Consider the following 6000-nt stretch of genomic DNA (forward strand, 5'->3'; position numbering starts at 1 on the left):
GTGATTTTGACCCAACAAGTTTGAAGACTTGTTTTATATGGGTATAACAATCATACTCTGGATTTTGGGGTTAAAACAATATAGTTTGACCCGTTTCGGCTAAATTATGTAAACTAGTTACATAAGCCGAACCGTGCGTGCAAAAGACGCAACGGGTATCCGTTAGAGTCCTACACTGTTTTCCTAAGTTAAAATACTTTAAAGAGGTTGTGGTATCAGTAGGATACCTTCCATAATGCCCGTAACGAGTTTAAGTTAATAATATGCCCCGTAGGGGTATTTTGGTCTTTTTAAAGATTATAAAAAGGGTTTCTGAGTTCTACAGGAAATCTGAGTTTCCCGATCAGTTTATAAAGTTCAAAATACTTTATTTATTATTTAAAATCAGTAGCAACTGGAATCGGGTCAAAAGACCTTGTAGAACTCAAGTTATGGCCGAAAAGGGTATATTCGGTATTTACCGAACCGTTGCCATAACCGCAGGTTATGAGCAGGTTAAAAATAATTAAAAATCTTTAAAAATCCCAATATATTATTTTACAACAGTGAGTAAAAGGTTTGGTGTCGAAATCCGGGTTTAGATAGGCGTTATGCTAATTGCGCTATTTAATTACTAAAGTTCCGCAATTTGCGCTATTTAGCATAACTCCTATTCTGGACCTCGGATTGACATGAAATTTTAGGAACATGCTTAGAATTCAGTAACTAAGTTTATGATTCTTTCACATGTCCGAAATTCTCGTTTTAATATAGAAAGGGCGTTACGGTCAACTTTTAAGCATTTAACGGAAATGCGTAAAAGACTCGGACGAACCACGAACCGGTCACAGAGGGTTATACCATCATGTAACCTGGTCCTAAGAGAGTCCTAAGGCATATCTAAATCAAACTTTAACGGGTCAGAACTGGAGTCAATGCAAAAGTCAAACTTTTGCGACTTTCGGTTCCGAACCGGGTCAAGACAATAAATGGTCGGATCAAACGAGCTTAGACTAGTTTATATACTTATTATCATGTTTTAAAAACATCAAAACAGGTTACACATCACCTACATTACAGATTATGTATAAAATCGCAAAATATCTTTCTGTTGACTTTTTAAGTGCACGTTTGACTCGACATTTGAACTAGTTAGAGTGGTAATCAGGGGGAACCTTTTTAAGGGTTTATTACCCACATAAATACCAACACATAACTACTTTTGATTCGACAATTCACTGGACCATTCGTGATTTATCGCAAAGTCAATCGTTAGTTACGACGGATTGACTTTTAGGCTAAACTAAGCAAAAACTAAACCACAAAAGGGTTAGACAATCTTACAGAAGCTTGTGCACGACTTAGGATGATAGAAGAACACTTGAGAGCTCCAGGAATGATTAGAAGATGTGTTTAGAGGTGTGTTTCATTTGTGAACTAAGAATGGCCTTTTATAGTGAAAATTCCACCACAACTCCTTGACACACAAGTCTACCAACTGACCTCACGTGGCCCGCATGAAAGATCAGGCAGGCTTGTACGCGGGCCGCCTGGATCTTCATGTTAGAACGTATATGGCCCTCGGTTAATTACAATTAAGGCCTCGTGCCATTTACCCACATTGTTAAGTCCCCGGTTAGTTTGTTAATTATCCGGAAAGCCTTAACTCTCATTGTTGACGCTTTTAACCCCTCTCGTGCGAATTTGATCATAACTTTCTCGTTTTAAAACGGAACTTCGCGGAATTTATATAGTACATTCTAGTGAGCGTATTTTACTGTTACAAAGCCTCGGGTATGTCAAAGGGTCACTCAGAGGTATAATTAAACATGTTGACACAGTTAACCCCTGCAGCTTGTAATCTCTCACTTTCTTCTGCGTTTCGCTTCCGTACGATCCATGATTTATTCGTTTGAAGGTACGAGCATCGCTTAGGGTTACTATACAGTATATTTACCCTTTGTTGACATTTATAACCCTCGAATTTACTTACTTTCAAGGTTTGCCAACTTTAGTCCTTTATTTAATATCTAATGCCACGTGTAAGCCCATGACACGTGTTAACACATTATTGGACACAAAATTTCGAGGTGTTACATCCTCACCCCCTTAAAATAAATCTCGACCCGAGATTTACTCAACAAATAAGGGTATTTTTCTTTCATCGTGGCTTCAACCTCCCACGTGAATTCGGGACCTCTACGGGCATCCCACCTGACCTTTACTATAGGTACATGCTTCCTTCGAAGCTTCTTTACCTGTCGATCTTCAATCGACAAAGGCTTCTCCACAAATTTTAAGCTCTCATCTATATGCACATCTGTGTGTGGGATCACCAATGATTCATCAGCGAAGCACTTCTTCAGATTGCAGATGTGGAACACATTGTGAATTCCACTGAGCTCTTCAGGTAAGTTCAGCTTATAGGCAACTGACCCGACACGTTCGATAACCCTGAAAGGTCCTATGTATCTCGGGCTTAGCTTGCCTTTGTTACCGAAACGCATCACCCTCTTCCAGGGTGATACTTTAAGTAAAACTTTTTCACCTACTTCGAAGTGAAAATCTTTACGCTTCGGATCTGCGTAACTTTTCTGCCTATCTCGGGCAGCTTTGAGACGGTCTCGAATCTGGACAATCTTGTCCGTCGTTTCGAAGACTATCTCTGGTCCAGACAATTGGACATCTCCAACTTCCGCCCAACAAACAGGCGATCTACACTTTCTACCGTATAATGCCTCGAAAGGCGCAGCCTTAATGCTGGTATGGTAGCTATTGATGTAGGAGAATTCGATTAGTGGTAGGTTCTTATCCCAACTACCACTCAAATCGATAGCACATGCACGTAGCATGTCTTCTAACGTTTGAATAGTACGCTCACTCTGACCGTCTGTCTGAGGGTGGTAATCCGTTCTAAAATTCAAACGTGTGCCCAAAGATTGCTTGAAAACTCTTCCAGAAATGCGACGTGTATCTAGTATCCCGATCAGAGATAATAGACATAGGTATACCATGCAAGGCTACAATCTTATCAACGTATAACTGGGCTAACATGTCGGAGCTATAAGTCTCCTTGATGGGTAAGAAATGAGCTAACTTAGTCAGTCTATCGGCTATAACCCATATCGTGTCATTTCCTTTACTCGTCTTGGGTAACTTGGTAATAAAATCCATAGTTACACATTCCCACTTCCATTCGGGAAGTTCAGGCTGTCGTAGCAAACCTGACGGTTTCTGATGCTCGGCTTTGACTTACGCACATGTCAAGCATTTAGCTACATAGGTGGCTATAGACTTTTCCAAGCTTATCCACCAATAATTTGCCTTTAGATCCTGGGTAGCTGATGGCAATTTCTTAATCGTTGCCTAATTAGGGTTGCGGCAATTACTATATAAGCAATATGAACCGTCTTTCTTATTTAATAATATAAAACCTTCAGAAGATTGAGTCAGGCTATATGAGCCTATGTCTTAAAACCTACTTAATCAAGGTTTCGATTTTTCCATAATCAATATGGAGTTTTCACAATACTCCCGCCCACAGCGGGATGCTAAATCTTAATTACACCTGCCTCCCAGGAGGTAAGCAGGGAAATTTATGTGGAAATAATCAAGATGTAAGGAGTTACAGAGATTTTCCATAATTCAGGCTCTAGTTCATCCACCATTGCTCGTGTCAATTAAGTGACACATTTATGTTATAGTACACGAATTCCTTAATCGGGAACCTTTATTTGAACAATTCCCTTCTGGATATCTTCTTTGAATACTACTAGTCGACATTAGTACAATATGACCATTGGGATATCTCAGGGGTTCCATGTATTAAACCTCCATACTGATCAAGCATGGAAATAATCTATGGGACACACTAGGATACGCCGATCCTCATACGGTACGTTTATCAAACACAGTTTGGCATTCGCAGGCGATAGAAAAACAATGAGAAATTAGTTAAAATAACATATGTTGTCGTACTCTATGCGAAGAAAGAGTACTCCTAGATTTTACGAAAGGATTCCTTGCCGATACTAGAAGAATCGGTTAATTTGGTTTCCTTGGTAAGTTATACTTTGCGAATAATATAAAAGTTTGCTAAGCTTATGGTTTATGAAAGGTTTATTGGTATCCAATCCAAAATAAAACTCTTAGCATTTAAATTTCTGATAAAAAGATAGGGAAAGTACCTGAGGCCATTATTTATGAACTAGCTCAGGTATTTAGGCGCTTTCATTCTTAGGCTTTTTGATGTGCTCTAAAATATACATATTTTATATAATATTTCCTACACTTTTGAGCAGTTTGTAGGTTGATATTTTATTAGATTCTTGTTTATATTTAAAGTTTGATGATTTTAAATGATATCAAGGCAATATTATTAATATGCATCAACCCTCATAGTATTTGTATATATTATTTATAATGTAAATAATTAAAATGAAAAAGAAAAGTCAAATAAAGAAAAATAAAATTACTAGAATTCTCGTTGGATTTGCACCACATGAATTAGATTGATATCTAAGTTGTTTTAATTATTTAGAGAACTTATGATTAATCTATTGTTTCAATGTTGATTCTTTTCAGTGGCATTCCAAGAGTAAATGGGCTTAAGTGTTAGACTAAAAATGAATTAAGCAAAGAAAGGGATCTTGGACAGAAACGCAAGGATTAAAAGATCTGGCCATATGGAATTGTGCAGTTAGTTTAAAGCAGGCCCACATCCTACTTAATGACCCAACACTTACGATTAGTGCACCGCCAATGAAAGCCCAGATAAGTTTGAAACAAATTTAGGAGGTGGGCTCATAATTCAGAAGATATATACAATATAAACAGGCGGCTGACCCTACTGGATATATACGTCTAGACGGCAACGAACATCAAGTTTTTGGCGCCGTTGCCGGGGACACTTAGGCGATTGCGTTATTAGCTTTGGCTGATCTTATTTGTTTAATTGGTCTTATTTGTAATTTGAGTCTTAGGGGTTGAGTCTTAGAGTTTGTGTCTAGTAGTAGTGTGTCGAGTCTTTATTTTTGTAAATATTTTTTTATTAGTTAGTTTTTTTTCCCTCTCTCTACTTTGTCCTGTTTTTGCTACTCTCTTCATGGCAGATTATCATAGCGAGTACCCTCCCTATGTTTGGGCGTTCGTGGAATCATGTCAAATATTCGCTCAGATAACGACAACAGCACAGGACCAAGGAGATCCGAGGTTTCCCGAAATGTTCACCATTCTTCAGCGAATGATCGAGACACTGAGTCAAATGATTAAGGAAAGCATGAATCGGTATGTGGATCTAAGGTGTCAACATTGTGGTGGACCGCACGGGTATGAAGATTGTCCAGGTTACATGAATCAGAAGAAAAATCAAAGTACACTACGATTTACATGGGATGATTACTATGATGATCATATTGACTTTGAGAGCTATGAAGGAGTGAAAGAAGAAGTTGAGGAAGAACATGTTAAAGAAGAGCTTCCCGGTGATCCAGAATTATCAGATGTAGAATTGGAGACGACAACGGACGATTCAGTCCCACCTCCGGTTCAACAGGACGTGACGCCTAAATGGTATTCCACGCCATGGTATTACGGTCCTGAACCCACTAATGACGACTTCTGAAATGATGATGAGGGGGAAGACGTGGATGAGCCACTGAACAAGATGGAGGATGAGAGAGAGATGTATACACCATCTTGGGAAGATGAGTTTGGTGATGAGTTGGTTGGTTTACCAACACTTATAGATGAAGAATTTGACCCGGTTGGTGATCTGGCATATCTAGAGACATTACTTGAAGAGAAGCCAACCATGGAGATCAAACAAATACCAAACGTAGAAGCAGAGAAAGTGGCTGAAGAGTTGGATAGCCGGCCCGTAGAGAAGTTAGCAGTTGGATTGCCAATCACACCAATAAAAACACGGGAGAAGGCACGAAGAAAACGCTTGGATCAACATATCGTGAGGGTGCAAAGATGGTGCAAACAGAAGCATAAGGAGAAACTGAAGTGCAGAGACAA

Source organism: Helianthus annuus, chromosome 12, assembly GCF_002127325.2.
Source record: "Helianthus annuus cultivar XRQ/B chromosome 12, HanXRQr2.0-SUNRISE, whole genome shotgun sequence".
In the NCBI taxonomy this organism is placed as follows: Eukaryota; Viridiplantae; Streptophyta; class Magnoliopsida; order Asterales; family Asteraceae; genus Helianthus; species Helianthus annuus.